This window comes from Elephas maximus, chromosome 2 (genome assembly GCF_024166365.1).
Source record: "Elephas maximus indicus isolate mEleMax1 chromosome 2, mEleMax1 primary haplotype, whole genome shotgun sequence".
Taxonomy (NCBI): domain Eukaryota; kingdom Metazoa; phylum Chordata; class Mammalia; order Proboscidea; family Elephantidae; genus Elephas; species Elephas maximus.
Genome location: NC_064820.1, coordinates 145,181,281 through 145,209,166, shown reverse-complemented (window position 1 = coordinate 145,209,166; position 27,886 = coordinate 145,181,281).

Sequence of the window (27,886 nt, the reverse complement as noted above, 5' to 3'; positions counted from 1 at the left end):
TAGAGGAATCTAACTGATTTTTGAATGTTTATCTTGTATCTTGATACTTTGCTGGAATCTTCTATCGGTTCCAGTAGTTTTCTCATGGATTTTTTTGGATTTTCTCTGTATAAAGTCATATCATCTGCAAATAGAGATACTTTTACTACTTCCTTACCAATCTGGATGCCTTTTATTTATTTTTCTAGCCTAATTGCTCCAGCTAGGACCTCCAATACAATGTTGAATAAGAGTGGTGATAAAGAGCATACTTGTCTGGTTCCTGTTCTCTAGGGGAATCCTTTCAGACTCTCTCCATTTAGGATGATTTTGGCTGTTGGCTTTGTATAAAATTATGCTGAGGAATTTCCATTCTATTCCTGTTTTGCTGAGAGCTTTTGTTGTGAATGGGTTTTAGACTTCCTCGAATGCCTTTTCTGCATCAATTGGTAAGATCATGTGGTTCCTATCTTTTGTTTTATTTATATGATGAATTACATTGATTGTTTTCCTAATGTTAAACCATCCCTGCATACCTGGTATGACTCCCACTTGGTCAAGGTGAATAATTTTTTTGATATGTTTTTGGATTTTATTGGCTAGGATTTTGTTGAGGATTTTTGCATCTAAATTTATGAGGGATTAAGGTGTATAATTTTCTTTTTTTTGTGGTGTCTTTATCTGGTTTTAGTACCAGGGATATGCTGGCTTCATAGAATGAGGTTTGTAGTATTCCATCCTTTTCTATGCTCAGAAATACCTTTACTAGTAGAGGTATTAACTTTTCACTGAATGTTTGGTAGAATTCTCCAGTGAAGTCATCAGGGCTTTATTTTTTTTTTCTTTTTGTCCTTCCATCTTCTTTTGATGCTTTCTGCATTGTTCAATATTTTGCTGATAGATGCTACAATATATGAACCTTTAAAACATGCTAAGTGAAAAAGAAAATCATTTATAAAAGGCCACATATTGTATAATTCCATTTATATGGAATGTTCAGAATAGGCAAATCCTTAGAAATAGAAAGTAGTTTAAGGTTTACCGGGAGCTGAGAGGAGGGGAGAATGGGAAGCAACTGTTAATGAGTATGGATTTTCTTTATGGAGTGATGAAAGTGTTCTAAAATTAGATAGGGATGATAGTTACAGAACTCTGTGAATATACTAAAACTCACTGAATTGTATACTTCAAATAAAGCTGTTACAAAATAAAGTAAACCTGCATATGCTCATCTGTTCTAAGGATAAGACCACTGAATGTCCCAGAAACTTACCTAGTTTACAGATTCTGACACATCCCTACCCAGATATCATTTACTAATATCTGCCCTAAACCCACCTTATGTGGAATCCCATCTACCCCCATCACTACATACATGGTTCCATAACTTTCCCTTTTGGAGACACCACTGAGATCGTGTCAAGGTAGTGCTGTCCCTTGTTCAGTAAGTTTAATAAATGCTGCTTTGTATCAGCATTTAACCTTCCTGTTGGCCATTTGTGGAGCCTGGACATCACTCTGCTCGGTATTTGCTTTCTTGTCTCTTACTCTCACTATCCTGTGAGAAAGAAATACTTTTTTCTTTCCCTCTATATCACAGATCCTGGAATATAGCTGTTAGTCAGTAAATGTTTATTGAATGACTGAATTTATGCAAGATAGAAACTTGGTAAACTTAATATGTAGCATTTGGTGTTTAGTTTGCATTTTGTTTCAGCCAGAAATTAAATACCTTAGCCCACATTTCTTTGCAGACTTAATGAAAGAATAGAAGCCAGGGCAAAGAACACAAGAACAATGCAAAATTCCAAGAATGCTTGCTTTAAAGAAAACAGAGCAACCCAACTACAGTAGGTAACTTAGCCAGCGCTATGGTAATAAAAAACCCATTAGGCGGAGATAATCACATCAAATTCTCCCACAAACACGAAGTCACAGAGTTCACTTCATTGACTAAAATGACACTGCACATATGTAAATATGAAATGGCTAATTTGACATACGTACAACATTTTTCTTTTTCTTTTGAGATAAACATTATGCCCACTGCTGTCGAGTTAATTCCGACTCATAGCGACCCTATAGGACAGAGTAGAACTGCCCCATAGAGTTTCCAAGGAGTGCCTGGTGGATTTGAACTGCCAATCTTTTGGTTAGCAGCCGTAGCACTTAACCACTATGTTCAAGTCAGTGGGGAAGAGAAAAAAATTAAAAGTCTCCTAATACAACAGTAGCAAACTCAAACGCCACTCCTTTTTGTTTAGTGCAGCCTTCATAGTTTACTTTTTATTTTTCCCCCATTTATAGAGATATAGGTAGAGAATAGTATCTCTGTGTGCAAGAGAAACAACAATGAAGCGCAGTAACAAGTGGAAGCTAACCCTAGGCGTTGGTGCTGGGAGCCAGTGGGGAGTATTGAAGGACTAGGCAGACCTGGGGAACACGTGCCCCATCTAAAACAAGACAGCTGCACTGTAGAAAACAGATCTGCTTCCCCTATCCCTTGCCACTTTCCAAGAGAATCTGAAAAACATGGATTTCAGTGTATAAGAGGCCCACTTCCTCAATCTTTCACGATATGACCCAAGGGGCTAGAGAGTGCTCTAAGTGAACAATTTTTATTATCCCATCTTACCATCAACCTCAGCCTGGTATAGTAATTCTCTCTGAGGCTCTCAGAGCATTTTAGAAATATCCATCCCACATGTTCACCAAATAAAGCTGCACAAGAAAACATTAGTCATGCTGATGGAGATGAAATATGGACAACAGAAAACTTTAGGTAGATGGGAATGAGGGCTGATAGGAGAAAAAGCTTCATGCAATGGGCGGATTCCCCTATTTTTCTTGTTTTCCAGCAGAAGTTTATTCATAAAGCCACTTCTGAACATCTGTTTCTTGGGCTGTCTGAAGTCAGAGATTATTACTCCAGGAAGTTTTATCTTAGAAGCTGTTTCTAAAACTTCATAATTTCATAGCTCTTTCTGATTCTTAACATCTACTAACTGCTTGTCTTTTTCAGTAGCTGTGGCCCTTTTTGATCCCACAGTAGGTTAAAAAGAATCCTAGGAGAGATTATGATTATCTGTCTGGCAAGAAAACAAGCTAATTAGCACATTAAAGGTACAATCTGGAGCCAATAGGGTCTGATCAGGGCTTGTATAAAAAGATAGTTGAATCTCTTCTCCTAGCAGATTTTTCATTTCTCTTGCAACAGGTCAGACAATGCCCCTAGATCCTGACTAACAACTAAGTATTTCTCAATATGAGTTAGAATTATCTGGAGGTTTAAGAATGTAAATTCCTGGGTCTTACTCTAGACCCATGAATTAGAATTCTTCCTGGGTGGTTCTGATGTATACGAAGATTGAGAAAAATGAAGCTGGGGGAAAGCTTCACATTCTAAAACAAACACAATGCAGGGCTTTCACAGAGTGGCTCAGTTTAATAGATCAGAAAATGCTGCACACTAAGTGAAAAAAGGGGAAAATACATTAACTAGAACAACTTTGACCCAGGATCTGAACACCAACAGTAGAACCCAGAATATTCCATCAATTTCAATTGAAATCACACTAACAAGACAGCTGCCCTATAAAACTCCCTTCCAAGTTTGTTGTGTAACACTGAGAAAGTCATTTAACCTCTTTGCACATTTATTGAATAGCCATGAAGAAAGGTCTTCCCTATTCAGAGGGATGCTGTAAGGCTAAACAAACAAAAAGCCCTGAGCACTATACGTGTATCACATGCATACTTATAGTTTCACATGACACTGAAAATATCTTTCCAAAATTGCTATTTGAAGAAAACGCTTTGATAATTAACCACAAAATTATCAAAATAAATAGAATTTAATAATCTCGAGCACTTGATTAACCATGCATATTTCCAAACGAGAAGTGGAAAAGAGTTGACTGAAGACAAGTAAAGTAATAAAAGGATGCTGCTGCTTATAATTTGGAAACCAAATTACATTGCAAGATCATATTTGATTTTAAAAGTAGCCTTATCTTGGATGTGGTATGACCAGATAGCAAACTGTATTTCCCTGTCTTCAAGTTCCTATCTTGCCTCATCTAGACTTTCTTTAGTGTAGTAATATCACATCATTATCATAAATGTGTAGCCTAAATAAATTGCCCCCAGGAACACTGGTGGTGCAATGGTTAAGCACTTTACTGATAACCAAAAGTTTGGTGATTTGAACCCACCAGCTGCTCTGCAGGAGAAAAGACCTGGTAACCTGCTTCCATAAAGATTACAGCCTAAGAAACTCCTATGGCGCAGTTCCACTCTACCCTATAGGGTCGCCATGAGCCAGAATTGACTTAACAGCGTGCAACAACAACAAACAAATTCCCATTGTCCAGCCTTCCACTTATGTATCCTTATAGATTTTCTAGTAGAATCCTCCTCAGCAACACAAAATTACCTATTCTGGGAGATCTCCAGGTTTTATTGCTGGTTATGATAATATGAAATCTGATAAATCTATTTCAAGTATTTTAGGCAGATTCTCATGAAAGGCTACAGTGATACCTGAAAAGGGTATGGGATGTGATATTTATGGATAACACCTACTAGTTAATTCATTCTATAGCACACCTGTATTGATTATCTAGTATGTGTCAGTCATTACCCTGGACAGTGGAGATACTGCTAAGAATACCCAGTTCCTGCTCTCACAAAACGTTCATTTTAGTGGATATAGGTGACACATTAACAAACAGAATGCCAGCTGGTGAAAAATGCTATCCAGATAATTAAAATAGGATGGTGTAATAGAGTGACTGGGTACTGTTGTAGTTCAGGTGATCAGTGAAAGCCTCTTTGAGGAGGTATCACTTAAGCTGAGACTTGAATGACTAGAGAGAGACAACTCTAGACCATCACAGAAAGGAAAGTTTCAGGTGGAGGGTCCAGCCAGTGCAAAGACATCAAGACTGAAATGAACTTGACATGCTTCAGCAATAGAAAGACAGTGTGATTCAAACAAAAATAATAAAAAAAAATGCTCAGAGAAGTGTACAGCTTCTCATACGAAAACAAATATTTGGGAATTTATTCTAAGGGTGGTAGAGAGGCCATTGAAGAGTTTTAAGCGAGAAGCGCCATGACCTGGTTTACATTTTGCTAAGATCCCTCTAGTTAGTATACAGAGAATGTCTTAAAGAGAAGCAATAGTGGAAGCAGTGGCTGTTTGGAATGTTACTGAAGTATTCACATGAACGTTGATGGTGTCTTGGTCCAGGTGGTAGCAGTGGAGATGGTGAGAAGTAATTTAATTCAAAACTCCTTGTGAAGATTGAATTGTCAGACCTTGCTGATGAATTTGATGTAGGGGGAATAGAAGAATCAAGTACAATGCCTAGATTTTTTAATATGAGCAGCTGGGTAACATGGTGCCATTTAGTTAGCAGGAGAAGACTGGGGAAGAAGCAGCTGTAAAAATGAGGTCATTTTGCTAAATCAGTTTATTGTGGCCAATTCTCTGGCTGATATTTATTCACAAGAGCTTAGCATCAGTGCTCCAGTTGAGGTTGATGTTCTGTGAATGAGAGAAGTAAGTGGTATCTTTCGGGCTTTGAACAGTTCATCTCTGTTCCTCACAAGTTTTCAATGGTAACTAGGATTAGGGGAAAAATATGTTTCTTAAAACTTTGAAATTTAAGATAATGGCATACAAATTTGTTCTACTATATGCAAATTCATAGTCATTATTTTTAGTCACCCCCACAACGTCAAAACAGCTTTGAAATCCACTGTAAGAAGAATGCCTATTGCAAAACAGATAAAGAACAAAAAAAGTTCGGTAAGTGATTGAAAATGGAAAACTAAAAACAGTGCAAAGCCTATCACCTCAAATGCTAGAAAAGACAGACATCGTTTTAAAAATTAAATCTAGAATTCTTCTGCAAATAAGAAGAGGTACATTCATCAATCAAAAATAATACAAAAGCACCAAAATACAAAAGGTACATGAGATTGAAGAAATATATATATATATATATAGTTACAAATGTGTATAAGAAATACTATTAAAGATGAGCATTTCTATGAGGGTCCTCCAAGGCTGAAGATGACAGATTCAGGTACAGAAGGAAGGTCTCAGGTGACAAACAATGTAACTGATTGGGGAGCCACTGTAAAGTCAGCAAGGATGCTGTCATCTCCCCACTCACTCACCTTCTCTTCCATTCCCTTGGGCTAGACAGCATGTAGTTGTTTCTGCATTCACCAAGTCATTTCTGCACCCATAAAGAGAACTTAGTGTGAGTGCTTGGGAGAAAGAGACAGGAAGATGTCTTGGGCAGAGGACAGCATCAGAAGGAACATGGAGATGCATGCCCAAAAAGATTCACTATGATCCCCCCCATCAGAAAGCACATCTCATTGTTCCCTAACAGTCACTGGAGATAAACAATAAGATGCACCTCCTGGAATGTGTCCTATCCATTTCCCACAATCACCGTGGGCAACTTGACAAACTCAGCACTCATTCATGTGAGGATGGACTCTCAGTCACAGGCTGAGCATGTAAGAGAGACCACCTAAATATTTACGGAAAACCAAAAGCATGAAAAAAAACCACTGCCGAGAGACCCCAAATTATGAAAATGGAAGTTCGAAAACCAAGAAAATAGAGTTGTATTAGAAAAAAGAAAACAATTTTTAAATAAGTACATTAATGTTTCTAGAGAAATGTGAGACAATATTGTGTTAATAAAAATAAATTAACTAAAGCTATTTTATTAGAAAATAAACATTTGATTATTAAAACTATCAAAATTCAATAGATAGGTAAAAGTGAAGAGTAATAACTTAAGAACAAATCAGTTAGCTGGAAAACCCAGATGAGGAATTCACCGGTAAAGCTGTGCAAAAGGAAAAGAGTTGAAACGTATGAGAAAAACCTTAAAGGACGTAGAAAACACGTAAGAAATCACAACCAAGAATAATAGAGATACGTCAAAAGGACACAGGAGTCAGCTTAAAGGGAACCCCACTGAATATATCTAGAGCAATTTGAAAATCAAAATTATGATATTAACAAATTATATGACCTATACAATAAAATTAAAATCCATGAGTCCAACCTGACATATACACATACATACATATGCATACATAAATGGGGAAAAAGACAAGGCTGTTCCTTACAGTAGTATTCCAACTAATAAATGAAGAAAGAATGATGGAACTTGAAAACCACCATTTGTCAATCCCCATATAATAACTGTTTCAGGCACAAGTCACCAGTGGATGCTAAAACTAGTAAGTAAAATTTGAGGAAACACAGATATTTGCTTAGTCTCAAAAGAATCTTCCCATACTATACTTAAAAATATAAAAAGAAAAAAAGTAACTTCACAGTGGATAAGCCTAATAGAAACTACCTTAGCCAAATGTTCAAAGTTCCATCACCAGTCATAAACAAATAGATAAGAGCCCCCTGGGTACAATGCACCGAGAAGGATACAATGCCGCTTCTGTGGTACTCCTACTGAAACTGCCTAACCTGAAAAAATTATGAAAAACATCAGGAAACCATAATTAAAGTATCTGATGAAAAAAAAAAAAATAAGGCCTGAATGCTTCAAACATATCAAGAATTTAAAAGTCATAGAAATGCTGAGAAAACTTCAAGGTTAAATGAGACTAAAGAGTCTAATACCTAAATGCAAAATGTGATCTTGGATTAAATCCTGGAGCAGACTTTTTTGTTTTCCTATAAAGAAACCTAGTGGGATGATTCATGAAGTCTGAATAAGGTCTACTGGTAAGATCCAAACCAAAAAACCAAATCCCTTGCCATCGAGTCGACTTCAACTCATATAGTATGTAATAGTCATATGCTCTTATAGGAAAGAAGTAGAACTGCCCCATGGGGCTTCCAAGGCTGTAAATCTTTCTGGAAGCAGGCTGCCACATCTTTATCTCATGGAGCAGTTGGTGGTTTTGAGCCACCGATATTTTGGTTAGCAGGTTAGTGCTTAACTACTGAGCCACCAGGGCTCTGTTGATAACATATGAATGTTAATGTTTTGATTTTTGATTACCATGCTGTAGTTAAGTAAGTTATGTAAGAGAAAGCCTTTGCTTTTAGGAAAAAAAAATACTGAAGTTTTTAGAGGTTTAAGGAGCATAATCTGCAATTTGTTCAAATGCTCAGACAAAAATAATATATTGGTTTGTATGTGGATGTGGATGTTAACATTTGAGGAATCTAGATGAAAGATATGTGGGATTTCTTTCACTAATTTTAGAACTTTTACAAGAATTTTGAAATTATTTCAAAATAAAAATACTTCAAAAAATGGCAATGAGATATATATCCACCAGATTGGTAAAAAAGAAAAAAGGATCAAAAATACCAAGCGTAGGCAAGGATGTGAAGCAATTAGAACTCCACTCTGAAAAACTCTTTGGTAGTATCAACTAATGCTGAATATATATGCCTACCCTCCCAAACCTGTTGCCATCAAGTCAATTCTGACTCATAGCAACCCTACAGGACAGGGGAGAACTGCCCCACAGGGTGTCTGAGGCTATAAATCTTTACAGCAGACTGACACATCTTCCTTCTGTGGAGCTGCTGGTGGGTTCAAACTGCCGACCTTTTGGTTAGCAGCCAAGCATTTAACCACGGCAACACCAGGGCTCTTCCATGCTTACCTAATGACCTAGAAATTCTACTTCTGGGTATGCATACAACAGAAATGGTCACATCTACTCACCAAAATACATATATAAGAATGATCCTAGCAGTATTCAAAATAGCCCAAATTTTGAAGCAATCCAAATATATTTCAATAATGAAATAAATTCATCAACGTATTGTAATATAATCATTAATATTCTTAGAATGAGTGATCTAGAACTAAGCATAACAATATGGATTGATTTCACAAACATAATGCTAAATGAAAGAATTTAGATACAAAATAACACATACCACATGATTCCATTATATTACCTCCAAAAACAGACAAAACTAGCCCATCGGTGGAGGAGTGGCATGAAGAGAATACAAAGGTGGGAAACTTGTAATAGTATACTTCTTGATCTGGGTGCTGATTACATTTCTCAGTTTGTAAAAATTCCTCAAGCTTTATACTTATGCATACTTCTCTATATATTCCTGAAGTATAAGAAGTTAACAATTAGACATCCATAGGCCAAAAAAAGAAAGAAAGAAACTGGACCTAAACCTCACACCTTTTCCAAAAATTAACACAAAATGAATCACAAGTGTAAATGTAAAACATTTAACTACAAAACTTTCAGAAAAAATAGGAGAAAAACATTTGGACCTAGAGCTAGGAAAAGAGTTCTCAGACTTGTCATGAAAGCCACAATCCATAAAAGGAAAAACATAAATTTATCAAATATAAATTCAAGAATAATTTCCTGAAGTTTATACACACACACATATATACATGTATATGAGAAAGTGTGTGTGCATACACATAGATATTTCTGTGTGTATGACATATATTTTGGAATATATTTATATTTTATAAAATACATATTTTGAAACATTAAATGAGCAACCTATGTAGTACAGAATATAGGCTCAAAATGATGAAAAGGAAGATTTTTGCTGGTAAAATTATTGGAATTTAAAGAAAAAAATCCTTTTGTTAACTAAGTTAAAAGAGTAAGTGAATTATAAAAATGAAAATGAAATTGAATCATCATCAGACATTGATAGCAACCCTTTATGTAAGAAGGAAATGGAATACCACATTTAAGGTGTTCAAAAAAGAAAAATGTTAGCCAAGAATTTGATACTGCACAAAATTACTTTCAAGTATAAAGGGCACAAATAAACTACTATCAACTCCATGAACTCAGAGAACATGACTCACATGAACCCTTCCTGAGGAACCAACCAGAGAATGGAGTTCAAACAATCAAAATATCTAGAGAGACATTAATATAAAGGCTGGTAGTGAGCATTACATATGTTACTAATTCTAAATCAGGGTTAAAAATGAAAGAGTACAGTATGTAATAGCCACATGCTCTGACAACGCAGATACGGTACAAGTATATAAAATGGAGAGAGCATACCCATATGTGTACACTAATCATGCTGATGGTAGTAGTACTTGTATTGTTATTCTGAGACTATGGTATATGTAATGTGGAATCAAACAATTGAGCAACTCTGTGAAATTCTCAGTGTGGAACAAAGAGATATAAGATATAACAATACATTAAAGAAAAAACCCTGTAGCCCAATTTGAACTGGAAGCATCAGTATCATCTCATGAGCTATTTTACACACACACACACGGTAGCTCGGAGCAATGAAAAACCTAGAAACAATAATCAACCCAGTAGCACTAGACATTACTAGTGCACAGATTATAGTCTTAAAATCCTAGCTCTTGCCATAAGAAGCCAGGGCTTCTTGGAAAATGGCTGATTCCAGGTCTAAAGAAAAAAAAAAATTTTTTTTTTTTCAGGGTCTAGGGCAGGAAAAATGGACAAGAGGATCCTGGAACATGTCATACCAGATAGTGAGGGATCTATGAAAAACTACTGAAGAGGCACCTACTGGGCAAATATAGGAAAATTTGAGCTTCAACAAGAATAATAATTGTGATGAATTAAAATTCATTAAACATGCTTAAATCTCTAATTTCCTAATGATAGAAAAATAAATTGGTCACCCACAGAGGATGATTGGGAAAGAATCAAGCATTTTTTTTTAACCAAATAATAGCGACAGACAATACTTAAATGAAAGAGAGGCTGTGGAAGCACTAGCATTAGACCTCGCTTAACTTCAGGAGAAGGGGAGAGGATCACCATCAGCACAAAGCTGATTCCTATGAGGTAGAAGTCAGACATACTTCCACTCTCCAAATTTTTCACCCTTTCTGACACCTGCTTTCCACCCCCTCTCCCTCAACACTCTCTCCTTCTCTGCTGGATTCGATAATTTTTTGCAGTGGCCATACAGAACTCATGGAACATACTCATGATCATGTGGTTTATTAGGGAAGTAACAGGCTATAATTTGAGATCAAGAGCAACTTGAAAGTACAGGATACAACTTAGGAGAAAGGATATAGTTCTTTAATCAACACAGCTTCCAACCAAGACAGTTCTGGGCTTCTTGTCCACCATGCCTGCCACCGGGCTTTGCTTTTGGCCTGGCCTCTGTCACCGGGCCCCACTTGGGGCTATTTCTTCTGGGTCCCGCTCAGACAAATGTTACTGCTTTTTAGGTCTGCTAACAAGTCTCTGGAGGCACCCCACTTGGCCAGCATGCCTCCTTCCTGAAAGCACTTAGCGCTCTTGCTTTGTGGGTTGGCAAGCCCACTGCAGCAGCCTTGCTCTGTGGATTGGGAAGCCCACTGCAGCTGTCTCAAAGTGGTCTCCTGGTTCCCACCACTCATACTGTCACCTCTCGTGCTGCTGCACCCATCTCATGTTGTTTCGTGCCATCTCTTGCTGCCTCCAGTGTTGCAGCTCTCTCTCTCTCTCCTTGGGTCTCAGAGGTTCTCAGTGCAGGGACCCTGGGTCCAAAGGACACCCTCCACTCCAGGCTCTTCTTCTTGACATTAGCGAGGTTCTCCTTAACCTCTGTGAGACTGGCCCTTTTATAAGCATACTCCTCCCACCAAGAACACACACTGACCAATCCTCCTGGTAGACCACTGTCACCTAATTTGCATAGTAATCAATCAATCCCCACAAGGGTTTTACATTGCTTTTTTGCATAGTAAACTGTCCAATCTCTGCAAGGTACATAAAACAGACCGATCACAAGGCAGGCTGTGGTCCAACCAATTATTTTTGTCAGAATCATAAACCTAATTCCAGAAAGGTCATATATACAACAAACCCATCGCACCGCAGGCTGTGTTCCAATAAAACTTTATTTATGGGCACTAAAATTTGAACTTTTTATTATTTTAATGTGCTAAAAAAAAAAAAGAAAAGAAAAAAAAATTTTTTAATGAAATATTCTTTCTTTTTTTTTCCAACCTTTGTAATATATAAACCACTCTTAGTTTGAGGGCAATATATAAACAGGTGGTGGGCTAGATATAGTAAATGGGCCAAAGTTTGCTGATTGAGGTACTGAGCCGTTGCATTCCTCATGTGTCTGATTATTTTGGCCTGTGACCTTCTGTTTCCCTTAGTATCTTGTTGTTGTAGTTAGATGCCATCGAGTCAGATCCGCCTCACAGTAACCCTATGTAGAACAGAACCAAACACTGCTCTATCCTGTGCCATCCTCACAACAGTTGCTAAGCTTGAGGGCACTGTTGCAGCCACTGCGTCAATCCATCTCGTTGAGGGTCTTCCTCTTTTTTGTGTACCCTCTACTTTACCAAGCATGCTGTCCTTTTTCAGGGACTGGTCCCTCCTGATAACGTGTCCAAAGTATGTGAGATGAAGTCTCACCATCCTTGCTTCTAATGCTAGTATATATTTAAACAAATATTTGTTTGTTTAGAAATTAATAATGGGTTTGCATTTTTTCTATTTGAGAACCTGACTTTAATTGCACTGTTGAGAGTCTATAAGGAGTCAAAGCACAGAGATGGTGGTGATTTCCCATTGTACCTCAAATTATTATAGAAGATTCCAAAGACCTGGCATACTCAATGCCGAACCCACAGCTCTAATCGTTTCGTTTGTAATGGGTATTAAATTAAGACAGAATTTCTCTGTTCTTGGATGAATTCAATTTGCTATTCTTAACTCTGGTTGTTGTTCTTGTTAGGCGCTGTCAAGTAGGTTCCTACTAATAGCAACCCTATGTACAACAGAACAAAACACCGCCCTGTCCCGTACTATCTTCACAATCTTTGCTATGCTTGAGCCCATTGTTGCAGCCACTGTGTCAAACCATCTCGTTGAGGGTCTTCCTCTTTTATGCTGACCTTTTTTTTTTTTTTCTACTTTACCAAAAATGATGTCTTTCTCCAGGAACTGGTCCCTCCTGATAACATGTCCAACATACGTGAGACAAAGTCTCACTATTCTTGCTTCTAAGGAGGATTCTGGCCATACTTCTTCCAAGGCAGATTTCTTCGTTCTTCTGTCGGTCCGTGGTATATTCAATATTCTTCACCAATACCCTAATTCCTTAACTGTGGGGAAACTCTAAATATGGGTGAAGATTAATTGAGCATCTCCATGTTTATAGCTTTCCTCTTGTAGAATAATCAGGAAGAAACATGAAGCTATTGATTTAACATTCTGTTAACCTATGGAATGCCTGCAGCAGCTAGACAGTTTTCAAGTTTGGAACTTCATGATGGTTTTCTCTGCTGAAGCTGTCTTTCCCTGAGCCTGTTGAAAGTGGAGAAACACTGACGATGCTAGAAGCATCAAGGTCTAGAAAGATAGAGCTGTAAAATCACAACTCTTTGAAGTGCAGTAGGTCAGAGGCTCATTTTCTTTTGATAAAATAATAACAATCATAATTTTGACTTCTTCTTCTATATCAACCAACCACTCTGGACTACCCTAATCCTCCCACACTACAGTAGGCCAGAATAACAATCTAAGAGGTAGGCTGCCACAGTCACTCTCATCCTAAGCCAGGGGATAAAACTCTAACATTTCCCAGTCCAAATTTCCTTCCAGGCAGCAGGACTGGCAAGTGGGACGATGTGGATATGTATCTAATTTAGATGTCATTTAGACAGACTTTGACCAAAGTCCGTTAGAAAAATAAGAGGTATATAATCCTCACGGAAGGAATTTTTCAAGCAGATGAAAATAACCCCCCAATAAATAACTCAAAGATTGCTTCATAACTCTCCTCACAAAACCCTCTCCTAAATTTCTATTAAGAAGTTCTCCCTGCAGTTATAATTTACTTCATTTACATTTGGCTTTTCTCTTTTTGTCATCCTGAGAGGAGACTCTTATTTCATGAGCAACCAAGCCTGGTTCAGCCTCAGATAGTAGAACTTCAACTGTATTCTTGGCTCACTTAGTTTTTGTCATTCTGAGGATATACACCTAGTCTCCCCAGCTTCATATTTTTCTAATTCTCCATAAGGCTTTGGTGGCCTGTGCTTGTTCCCTCACCTTCTCTGATTTCATATATTTTATTTCAGCTTCTTTATCTGATCCACACTGTTCATTACAATGAAAGCTTTTATCACGTGCTTCTGTTTTCTGAGGTAAACACACACATTAACTATTAAAAATATTATTTTCTAGACAGTACTCAGAACCTCCTATTCTATGCCTCTCAAATGCATACAATCATTCACAAATGAAGTTTTTCTCACGCTTGTTGCATCATCTTCTACAATTTCAAAACTCCTATCATATATCATAGTTCGATCATACGCCAGGTCATCTCAACTTAAATTATGCGAGTAGTTCAAATCTAGACCTTAAGATATCCTTAGGAAAAATAGGTTTTCCCTTTCTACACGCTTGATGATTAACATAAGGTGATTTACTACAAACATTTCAGTCTTTAGGGAAAAATTAATCTTCCGAAATGGAATTTGGAAAATTAGTTTCTAATTGTGATGATGTCATCAAAACATTAGCTGAAGACATTGTCAATAACTGTGCTAATCTGATGCTCAAGGATTAGGTACATTCCAAGACCTCTTCTTCCAAAATGACATTCCAATTTCTCCAGGAAGTTTTTTCTGGCAATTCAGCCTATAGTCATCGTATCTTTTCTGAACTCTTGAGGATTATCAACTGTACTACCCACATGGCATTTGTTTGGCTGATGAAAAAAGGAACTTTTTTTTTTCCTACTACTAAGTTATCTTTTTGGGTATGAATCCAGCGCCACACATTAGCTGGTAAGTTCATTGATAGTAAGGTCTTTTGCTTATAAGAAACAGATTTGACGTATTTGAATTCCTAAAAGCAATGGGTATATATGTGAAGACAAGCAGAACCAGAATTAGAGCCTTGTAAACAAATCTCCTGGGAATCCAGAAGAGCCGGTCAAATATGTCTCAAAAGAAAAGGAAGAGCAGCACCTCTCACAAGTGTCTCAAGCTCACCTTGTCAAGCAGAACTCTTGATTTCCTCCCCAGTCATGCTCTTTCCCAGCTCTTTCCTATCTTAGGCAATGGTAACACCAAAAAATGAGTAAAATTTGACCTCTCTCTTTTCCTTTCTCCCCACAATTTTCAGCAATTCCTGCTGACTCAATCTGTAAAACATATCCTAAATCCACCTAGCTCTCTCCTCTTTCAGTGCTACCTCCCTAGTCCAATCCATCATCCTTTCTCTCTAAAAACGAAAATATCCTCCTAAGTACTTCCATTATTGTTCTCTTACAATCTACTCTCTACATAGCATTCAGAGTAATCTTTTTATTATGTAGATGAGATGTCCTACTTAAAACATTCTTCAGGGTCTCTAGCGGGTTACAGGTTGGCAGAACACAAAACCTTACTGGAATTTAGCTGACTGGACATGTCAGTGACAAATGCTGTATCCTATACAATGACTTCCTTTGGTCTCCAGAATCCTCCATAATGGTACACAGGCACCAGGGAGACTACATCAAGTAAGAAAGCTTAATTTGTACTTTGTGCTTAAGTCACCATTCCAGAAATATTTACAAGGACCATTTACGGGTTTCCATTTAAGGTGACATCTAGCCTACTTGTTGAACCAAACTCTTCATCAGCAAGGCAAAATTCACACGTGGTGGGAGAAAACAGTCAACACCCAGGTATCTTTGAGTAATAGATGACTTCACTTTTCAGCATGTCAAAATGCCCATATCTCTAAACCCTCCCAATGGATTCTCACTGCCTATAGAATAAATTTTAAAATTCTTACCATGCCCTACAAACCCTATGTGACCTTGCTGTTCCTTGTTTCTCTGGCCTCCTCTCATACTGCACTTCCCCGTGTTCACTGGCTCATCCAGTACCTGGAACTTAAGAAGCTCTTCCTACCCACAGGTCTTTGCACTTGATAAATGCTTTGCCCAGAATCCTCCTTCCCAAAATTTCTTTCTGGTGAGCTCCTTCCTTTTATTTCTCAGTGTCAATGTCATCTCCTCAGAGACGTTTCTCTGTTTTATTTTCTTCTATGTCTTATATCTAAATTATCTTGCCTATTGATTTACTCAATAATCTATCATGAATCTTATCTAATTAGAATATAAGCTGTCTGGTAGTAGCAACCTTACTTGACTTTTTCCCTACTACATCCCCAATGCCTGCCACAGAATCTATACTCTTGAGATGTTACAAGAAAGAGGCAGGTAAGATTGAAAAGCAATACAACCATACTAGGTCCTCAGTAAATGTTTGACAAATACATCAATAATGGTGTGCAAGTGGAGGAGTTGGAAATTAGCACTATTTCGACCCCACAAAAATATCTCTGGGCATAGCCCTAAGAAAGGGAACGTCACCAATGTAAAAGCACACAGGTGCCTTAAGCTATGTCAGGATTAAGTGGGGTTTTTATTATAGAGAAAAATAAAAAACCTAACAACTAAAAGAAATTCATCGTTTATAGCCATGTCTCAACGATGTTACACTTTTCACAAGGAACAAATATCTTCAATGTAGTTATGAGCTTATTTTATTGAGAAAAATAGTAACGCATTCTGAAGATTAATTACCTTCTTCATAAATGTATTTGACTTAGGATACATTTGCTCTTGCTTTAATATTTAAAATGTTATATATAAAAAGGAAGCTCTTTCAAAATAACTTTCTAGGAGGGCCCCTTAAGAGGTGCACTGCATAAAAGCAGGGGGAGGTGCTACTTCTGAACATGCTTTCACAAAACAAAAGTGTTGCTAGTAATACTCCATTTGATAAACCTCTTCAAAGGCAAAATTGTTAGCTATTAGACATCACTTTTTGTTTGATAGATGATCATACAGTCATCAAAATACCATTTCAAAGCAACCTAAAATTTCAATCCTATAACCCCAGTGCCGTCTCAATCCTACATCATTCTTTAAGTTAAACAAAGAGCCTTCTTGTTATAAATCCATTTCAGATCTCAAGGAAAAACTGGTAATAAATAGATGAAGACTTAATACACAAGACAAAATGGCAAAAAAAAAAAACTGTAAAGATCCAGCCCAAGTCACCATTTCTACCACTTACTACTGTGTGACCTTGAGTATGTCATTTTCCCTCCTTTGGGTCTCCGATTTCTCATCAGCACGGAGAAGGCAATATCACAAATTATTCCTCAGTGTATGTTCAGCTCCAAGAAACTAAGATTTAGTGAAGATTTACTGACATCCCACATCTAAGACAATGTTGTGGTAAATGATGGAGAAATCAAGCAGGTTCTGTGAAACAGAATCTAGGACCAAGTCATAGTCGAAAAAAGGCTTCATCTGCTGACATGCGAATAAAACTGGGTAGAGGAGGGATTGTCAGGACACACTAAGTGTGTTTTTCTGATGAAAGACTTGGAATCAAGACAGAGTTGATAGCTCAATCCTACATTCCTTGGTCTTACTTGTTTATATTGGGCATTGACTCCCTGGATTCAACATGAGATAAAAACCAAAAAACAAAAACCCAGGTTGTCATTGAGTCAATTCCAACTAATAGCGATCCTATATCCACAGGATTTCCTAGGCTGTAATCTTTATGGAAGCAGACTGCCACATCTTTCTTCCACGGAGCGGCTGGTGAGTTTGAACTGCCGACATTTTGGTTAGTAGCCAAGCGCTTAACCACTGCGTCACCAGTAGAATTGCCTCACAGGGTTTCCAAGGAGCAGCTGATAGATTCAAACTGCTAACCTTTTGTTTAGTAGCTAAACTCTTAAGCACTGGGCCACCAGGACCCCATCAACTTGGAACAGTGATACACAAATGGAGGTGGCCATACATGCGTAGTCGTTTGTCCATATGGTATCATTTACAACCAAAATGTATCCCAATGCCCTACATCGCTTCACAGCTTTTGAAGAACAGGAGCTAGAAACTTCTGATTTGATTGCTTCCGGGGCCACCGGCATAGACCGCAGCCCGTATGAACTGAATCATTCATCATGTCTAAAGAATGCTCTCAAATAACTATCGATATGAGTAAATGGAAATACACATCTTTTTATCTGAAACATTCCTCCTTTTGATTGCTCAAGTGTTAATTAAAAAAAAAAAAGTTGCCATTGAGTTGACTCCAACTATGGCAATCTCATGTGTGTCTGAATAGAACTGCATTCCAAAGGGTTTTCAATGACTGATTTTTTGGAAGTAAAAAAACTGCCAGGCCTTTCTTCTGAGGAATCTGTGGGTAGATCCGTACCTCTGAACTTTTTGCTACCCACTCTTCTTATACATAGGCCATAACATCAATCACTTTCTGTTTTCAAAACTCTTTCCATTTTGACAGAGGCTTAGTCTATTCTTGGAAGGGTTGCATAAAATGTTTGTGACTGTATCCTTAAGTACCAAGCTCTTCTTTTTTTTAAAGATATTTTCCACTGACCAGAATACAGCCTTTATGAAGTGTTGGACTGGTATCTTTTGTAAATTTTTTTCTCACTAAAATGATAAATGGACTTCTCAAGAAGCTTTTTCAAGCTTTAAAAAATTTTACAGAGTATATTTCCTTTCCCCACTTCTAAGTTTAGCACCACAAGAATGAGCCTAATCATTTCATGCCCTAATCACGACAAGATGTGCATTTCTGAAAACCATTACTAAAACACTGCTTGCCCTTCACAGACTTTCTAAGAGCAATGTAACAGTTTTGTAGCTTGCTGCTATTTGTGGATAATGATGTAAAAGGATCTTGCATGTGACTGGTTCTCTTGGGAGAGTTCTGGGCGCTCCCACCACCACACTGTCTTCGCATCTCCAGATGCTCAAGGGCCTCACGTTGCCACCACATACTCCCAAATCCAAAAATTTCTCCCCTCTTTGAGCCCTGATCCACAGTGCTGGTTATTAGAGAGCTGTAAAGGGGAACATCAACCTAATAAACTAATTCCCAGTGAAATGCAGTGGTGATGACAGCTCTCGTGTCTACTTCTCAGAGGTGTTTTACCCTAGGTTCTAGGGATGGCCTAAAGGCAGAGGCTGGAGCCTAGGAGGCTTTCTTCAGGGCACTGCAGGCATATCACCTAGGACTACGTTCACGGCTGGTCCTGAGTATATGGGTAAGAATAAAAGCAAAATAGTTTCAAGACCAAATGTAATCCGGGATAAGGTAGGAGCATGTTTATAACTTTTGGTAATATGCAATGTCCTGGGCAGAAGTAATAGCATTTAATAACAGAATTCTCTCCCACGCCACCCTCTCTCAGACGTTCTTCGTTTGCCAAGTCATCATTTGTACAGCAGTGGAGAGATAAATACACAGTAAGAAATGCATCCCAAATTAAAGTGGCCCTACTTGCTCCCTCCTTAAGTTTCATTGCAGTATAGAAACACCTTCAAAAACATATAAATCTCCCTTCCAAAACCCTGAGAAGCAGGGGAGCTCTTTACTGAAGGTTTCTCGAAGGGGGAAAGTTCATTGCACTGCAGGCAGCAAGTCTTTCTAAAATTCTTATTTACACATTTTCCCCCTCTACATCCCACTTCTGAAGATACTGGATCATCACATTTCTTCCTCTCTATCCTCCCTGTCCCTAGTTTTCCTTGCTTGCCTCCTTAACTTTCTCTCCCCTCTTGTGAGGATTAATTTGACCTATTCTAAGTTTCTATCATTCTCTTTATTTTTCCCTTCTGCCAGCAGCATGGAGCCCTGGTGGCGCAGTGGTTAAACACTCTACTGCTAACAGAAATGTCGGTTGTTCAAATCTACCATCTGCTCCACAGGCGAAAGATGTAGCAGTCTGTTTCCATAAAGACTACTGGCCAAGAAACCCTACAAGGTAGTTCCACTCTGTCCTATAGGGTCGCTATGAGTCAGAATCATCTCAACGGCAACAGGTTTGATTTCTCTGGCCAGCGCCACAAATATTCCATCTTTTTCTTTTATCCCTATCTCACACGGTTATGTCTATCAAAAATAAAAATGTTAATACCAAAGTAAGAAACATTTTCTAGATCTCAGAGGTGAAACCTGGAGCAACAGCCACTTTCCCCTTAAATGAGCTTTCTCTCTCACCCTGAGAGGACCTAGGGAGCTCCTCATCTTTATGGTGCTCCCAAGTACTTCCTCCTGTATTATGGCTCATCAGGGGTGAGATCTGGTGCCAAAGAGCTGAGATGGGGAGGCAGAAAGGACCAATGAAAAAGGGCAGAGTGAAAGCTGGATTTATTACATCAGAGCAGCAACTACTTACAGTGTGACATTAGTGTTCTAAAGTAAAGGTCTGTCTTAGTTACTGCTGCTATAACAGAAATATTACAAGTGAGTGACTATAACAAACAGAAATTTATTCTCTCACAGTCTAAGAGGTTAGCAGTCCAAAGTCAGAGCGCCAGCTCCCAGGGAAGCTTTCTCTGTCAGTTCAGCAGGAAGGTCCTCGTCATGGATTGAACTGTGTCCCCCAAAACATATGTGTCAACTTGTTTGGGCCATGATTTCCAGTATTGTGGTTGTCCTTCATTTTGTAATTGTAATTTTATGTTAAGAGGATTAGGGTGGGATTGTAATACCACCCTTATTCAGGTCACCTCCTTGATCCAGTGTAAAGGGAGTTTCCCTGGGGTGCGGCCTGCACCACCTTTTATCTCTCAAGAGATAAAATGGAAGCAAGCAGAAAGTGGGGGAAGTCATACCACCAAGAAAGCAGCACTGGGAGTCCCTGTGCCTGAGAAGCTCCTTGACCAGGGGAAGATTGAAGACAAGGACCTTCCTGCAGAGATGACAAAAACAGAAAGCATTCCCCTGGAGCTGACGCCTTGAGTTTGGACTTGTAACCTACTAGACTGTGAGAAAATAAATTTCTCTTTGTTAAGGCCATCCACTTGTGGTATTTCTGTTATGGCAGCACTAGATGACTAAGACAGTTCTCGTCATCAATCTCCTCCTGGTCTAGGAGCTTCTCAGTGCAGGGATCCTGGGTCCAAATGACGTGCTCCATTCCCAGTGAATCTTTCTTGTAGTATAAGATCCTTCTCCTCTCTGCTGAATTCTCTTTTTTATACCTCCAAAGAGACTGACTCAAGAAACAACCTAATCCTGCAGATTGAGTCTATCTCATTAACATAACTGCCTCTAATCCTGCCTCATTAACATCATAGAGGTTAGGATTTACAAATACATAGGATAATCGCATCAGATCACAAAATGGTGGACAACCACACAATATTGGGAATCATGACCTAGCCAAGTTGACGCACATTTTTGGAGGGACATAATTCAATATATAACAGTGTCCAAAAGAGGTGTTCAGCTCAAGCATGGTTCACATAAGACACAAGGATTGGGGTAGGGGTACTCTCCAGTTGTCAAAAAGGAACAAATCTGTATCTCAAGAACAAAAGCCAAAGTTACACAGGCAAATGCATTGTTTGAGAGGGCACGTAATGAAGAAGCTGAATCTAGTCTCTAGGGAAAAGGGTTTACATAAGCCAGAGAAGCTTCTCCAGGACTGCAAAGTGTCCAGCTGGGCAAAAAGGAAACTTATTGGAAGGCTACAAAATAATTCACAGAAATGAAGAAACCACTGAAGAAAAGGTCTCATAAAGGATAGAAACCACGTAAGTTCCATGGAACTATATCACAGGAGCTAATGAAGAGTGCCTTTAGGATACCACCATGAGGATGAATTAATTTCAAGAATTTTTAGGTTTTTGTGTAGTTTCACTCATGCTGGAGGAAGGGGGGAGTGGCTAGGGAATACTATGACCATAAAGATGAGGAGGTCCCTAGGGAATATTATGACCAGGACTTATCCCCAGGACACAAGATATCACAGAAGGAGCACATCAATAATGAATATTCTCCAACTTTACCTTCTCTGATGCCCAGGGGAGCAGGTACTAATATTTTCATGGCTCCCTCTAGTGTTCTGACTGCTGGCTGAAAACAAAAGAACAGAGTGGAGCCCTGCCTCTCTTCTTTAAAAAAAAAAATAATCAGGATTGTGCTGTAAAAGTCTAAAGATTAACTTGTGTTCCTGACTTCCAAGAGGCACCTCTAGAACAGTTGGATAGTCACATAATTTGATCCAAACTAAAAGGGTTTTCCCTGCTTCCCAATTAAGAGTGCTACTGGAATTAAGGTCCTAGAATTATAATACAACAAAGACTGCCAGACACTCAAAGAGCACATTTGAAGGGAGTCCTGGTGGTGCCAGAGGTTAAGAGCATGGCTGCTAACCAAAAAGTCAGAAGTTCAAATCCACCAGCTACTCCTTAGAAACCCTGTGGGGCAGTTCTACTAGACATAGAACTACTAGTTATAGAAGACATTAAGGATGAAATAAAGAAATTCAAAGAATCCAATGAGAATGAAAATACTTCCTATCAGAACCTTTGGGACACAGTGAAAGCAGGGCTCAGAGGTCAATTTGTCAATAAATGCACACATACAAAACGAAGAAAGGGCCAAAATCAAAGAATTATCCCTAAAACTTGAACAAATAGAGAGTAACAAAAGAAACCCTCAGGCACCAGAAGAAACCAAATAATAAAAATTAGAGCAGAATTAAATGAAATGGAGAACAAAAAAACAACTGAAAGAGTTAATAAGACCAGAAGCTGATTCTTTGAAACAATTAACAAAATTAATAAACCATTGGCCAAACTGAAAAAAGAAATGAGATGGGCAATATTACAATAGACCCAACTGAAATTAAAAGAATCAAATCAGATTACTACAAAAAATTGCACTCTAAAAATTTGAAAACCTAGAAGAAATGGATGAATTTCTAGAAATATACTACCTACCTAAACTAACACAGAGGTAGAACAACTAAAAAAAAAAAAAAACCTGTATAAAAAGAAGAAATTGAAAAGGTGATCAAAAAACTCCCAAGGGGAAAAAAAAAAAGCCCTGGCCCAGATGGCTTCACTGCACAGTTCTAACAAACTATCAGAGAAGAGTTAACACCACTACTACTAAAGGTATTTCAGACCATAGAAAATGACAGAATACTCCCAAACTCATTCTATGAACCCACCATATCCCTGATACCAAAACCAGGTAAAGACATGAAAAAAGAAAATTACAGACCTATATCTCTCATGAACTTAGATGAAAAATCTCAACAAAATTCTAGCCAATAGAATTCAACAACATATCAAAAGAAATAACTCACCATAACCAAGTGATATTCATCCCAGGTATGCAGGGATGGTTCAACATTAGAAAAACAATTAATGTAATCCATCATATAAATAAAACAAAAGATAAGAACCACATGATCTTATCAATTGATACAGAAAAGGCATTTCACAAAGTTCAATACCCATTCATGATAAAAACTCTCAGCAAAATAGGAATAGAAGGAAAATTCCAAAACATAATAAAGGGTATTTATACAAAGCCAACAGCCAACACCATCCTAAACTGAGAGAGTCTAAAAGCATTCCCCTTGAGATAGGGAACCAGAAAAGGATGCCCTTTATCACCACTCTTATTCAACATTGTGCTGGAGGTCCTAGTCAGAGCAATTAGGCTAGAAAAAGAACAGGTATCCAGATTGGTAAGGAAGTAGTAAAAGCGTCTCTGTTTGCAGACGACGTGATCTTATACACAGAAAACCCTGAACAATCCTCAAGAACACTACTGAAACTAAAGGAAGAGTTCAGCAGAGTATCAGGATACAAGATAAACATACAAAAATCACTTGGATTCCTCTACACCAACAAAAAGAACATTGAAGAGGAAATCACCAAATCAATCCCACTTACAGTAGCCCCCAAGAAGATAAAACACTTAGGAATAAATTTTACTGGAGACGTAAAAGACCTATACAATGAAAACTACGAGACACTACTGCAAGAAACCAAAAGAGACCTACATAAGTGGAAAAACATACCTTGCTCACGGATAGGAAGACTTAACATAGTAAAAATGTCTATTCTACCAAAAGCCATCTCTAGATACAATGCAATTCCGATCCAAATTCCAACGACATTCTTCAATGAGATGGAGAAACAAATCACCAATTTCATATGGAAGGGAAAGAGGCCCCGGATAAATAAGGCATTCCTGAAAAACAAGAACAAAGTGAGAGGCCTTACTTTACCTGATTTTAGAACCTATTATACCACCACAGTAGTCAAAACAGCCTGGTACTGGTACAACAACAGATACATAGACCAATGGAACAGAATTGAAAATCCAGATATAAATCCATCCACATATGAGCAGCTGATATTTGACAAAGGCCCAAAGTCAGTTAAATGAGGAAAAGACAGTCTCTTTAACAAATGGTGCTGGCATAAATGGATATCCATCTGCAAAAAAAATGAAACAAGACCCATACTTCACACCATGCACAAAAATGAACTCAAAATGGATCAAAGACCTACATATAAAATCTAAAATGATAAATATCATGGAAGAAAAAATAGGAACAATGCTAGGAGCCCTAATATGTGGCATAAACAGTACACAAAACATTACTAACAATGCACAAACACCAGAAGAAAAACTAGGTAGCTGGGAGCTCCTTAAAATCAAACACCTGTGCTCATCCAAAGACTTCACCAAAAGAGTAAAAAGATTACCTACAGACTGGGAAAAAGTTTTTGGCTCTGACATTTCCAATCAATGTCTGATCTCTAAAATCTACATGATGCTGCAAAAGCTCAACTACAAAAAGACAAATAACCCAATTAAAAAATGGGCAAAGGATGTGAACAGGCACTTCACTAAAGACTACATTCAGGTAGCTAACAGAAACATAAGGAAATGCTCATGCTCATTAGCCATCAGAGAAATGCAAATCAAAACTACAGTGAGATTCCATCTCACTCCAACAAGGCTGGCATTAATCCAAGAAACACAAAATAAAAAATGTTGGAGAGGTTGTGGAGAGACTGGAACACTTATGCACTGCTGGTGGGAATGTACAATGGTACAACAACTTTGGAAATAGATTTGGTTCTTCCTTAAAAACTAGAAATAGAAATACCATACAATCCAGCAATCCCACTCCTGGGAATATATCCTAGAGAAATAAAAGCCTTTACACGAACAGATGTATGCACACCCATGTTCACTGCAGCACTGTTTACAATAGCAAACAGATGGAAGCAACCGAGGTGACTATCAATGGATGAATGGATAAATAAACTATGGTTTATTCACACAATGGAATACTGCACATCAATAAAGAACAGTGATGAATCCATGAAATATTTCATAACATGGAGGAATCTGGAGGGCATTATGCTGAGTGAAATTAGTCATTTGCAAAAGGATAGATATTGTATGAGACCGCTATTATAAGAACACGAGAAATAGTTCAAACAGAGAAGAAAATATTCTTTGATGACTATGAGAGTGGGAAGGGAGGGAGGGAAAGGGGTATTCACTAATTAGATAGTAGACAGTAACTATTTATAGGTGAAGGGAAAGACAACACACAATACAGGAGAGGTCAGTGCAACTGGACTAAGCCAAAACCAAAGAAGTTTCCTGAATAAACTGAACACTTCGAAGGCCAGGATAGCAGGGGTGGAGGTTTGGGGACCATGGTTTCAGGGACATCTATGTCAATTGGCCTAATAAAATCTATTAAGAAAACATTCTGCATCCCACTTTGGAGAGTGCCATCTGGGGTCTTAAATGCTAGCAAGCAGCCATCTAAGATGCATCAATTGGTCTCAATGCACCTGGGGCAAAGGAGAATGAAGAACACCAAAGATGCAAGGTATTTATAAGCCCAAGAGAGAGAAATGGCCACATAAATCAGAGACTACATCAGCCTGAGACCAGAAAAACTAGATGGTACCCAGCTACAACTGATGACTGCCCTGATAGGGAACACAGCAAAGAACCCCTGATGGAGCAGGAGAGCAGTAGGATGCAGACCTCAAATTCTTATAAAAAGACCAAACTTAATGGTCTGACTGAGACTAGAAGGACCTCAGAGGTCATGGTCCCCAGACCTTCTGTTAGCCCAAGACAGGAACCATTCCCAAACCCAACTCTTCAGACAGGGATTGGACTGGATTATAAGATTGAAAATGATACTGGTGAGGAGTGAGCTTCTTGGATCAAGTAGACACATGGGACTATGTGGGCTGCTCCTATCTGGAGGGGAGATGAGAGGGAAGAGGGGGTCAGAAGCTGGCCAAATGGACACAAAACTAGCGTGGAGAGAAGGAGTGTGCTGTCTCATTAGTGGGAGAGCAACTAAGAGTACATAGCAACGTGTATATAATGAAACTAAAGGGGTACACCAGCCCAGGGTCAAGGACTAGAAGGCAAGAGGGGACAGGAAAGCTGGTAATTGAGAACCCAAGGTCGAGAAGGGAGAGTGTTGACATGTCCTGGGATTGGTAACCAATGTCACAAAACAATATGTGTACTAATTGTTTAATGAAAAGCTAGTTCTGTAAACCTTCATCTAAAGTACAATAATTTTTTTAAAAAGGTAATGAAAAAATTTACAGTTTACAAAATATAAGTAAACAGATATTTCCCTAGAAAGATGTGAACTACAAAGAAGAACAAAATGAAAATTCTGAGACAAAGAATTCTTTTGACAGACTTAGACTAGATACAGCACAGGGAGGAATCAATCAACTTGAAGGCAGGTCGGTAGAAATTATCCAAACTAAAACACAAACAAGGAAAAGGGTTTAAAATTTTAAATTAATGGAATAAAACATCAGTGATCCATGGGACAACATCTAACATATGTGTTACTGGAGCTGTAAAGAATAAGAAAGAAAATAGATCAGAAGACTTTTTCAATATATAATGCTCAAGAATTTTCCAAAAGTGATGAAAGACATCAAACACAGAAATGTAATAAGTTCAGAAAACACAAAGCAGGATAAGCATGAAGAGTATCATAACTAGGCACATCACATCCAATCTGCTGAAAATCAAAGATAAACAGGAAATCTTTAAAACATCCAGAGAAAAAAAGTCACATTATACACAAGGAAACAATACACCTACACCTCACTTATCAACTATCTCATTATCTGACATTTTGCATTTATGACGATAGTAAAAAATCCTATTTTGCACATTAATAACATATGTCTGGCAGTAATGAACATTCAGGTGTGGGGTGAGAGTAACACTAACTGTGATGGTTAAGGTGAATCATGCCTGGGCCATGATTCTCAGTGTTTGGCATTTACATAATGATGTAATTTGGCAGTTATGTAATGATGTAGTCATCCTCTATTTTGTGATATGACATGGTCATCCTCCATTTTTGCATAATGCCACTTCTCACATAATGACCTGGTCTTTGGAACCTAACCAGGCTGATAAGTGAGGAGTGAGTGTAATAAGACTAGACATTGACTTTTCATCAGAAACAATGGAAGCCAGAAGACAATGAAACGTCTTTAAAATACAGAAAGTAAAAAAAGCTTTAAGCTTAAATTTTATACCCAACAAAAATATCATTTAAAATGGAGGAAAAATAAAGACATTTTGAGACAGGAAAAAAAAAAAAGTTGAAAGAATTACTCTCCAGAGGACCTACACTGTAAGAAATGCCTAAGTTAAACATTCTGCATCCCACTTTGAAGAGTGGCATCTGGGGTCTTAAACACTAGCAAGCAGCCATCTAAGATGCATCAGTTGGTCTCAACCCATCTGGATCAAAGGAGAATGAAGAATACCAAGGACACAAGGTGATTATGAGCCCAGGAGGCAGAAAGGGACACATGAACCAGTGACTACATCATCCTGAGACCAGAAGAACTAGATGGTCCCCACCTACAACTGATGACTGCCCTGACAGGGAACACAACAGAGAAACCCTGAGGAAGCAGGAGAGCAGGGGGATGCAGACCCCAAATTCTCATAAGACCAGACTTAATGGTCTGACTGAGACTAGAAGG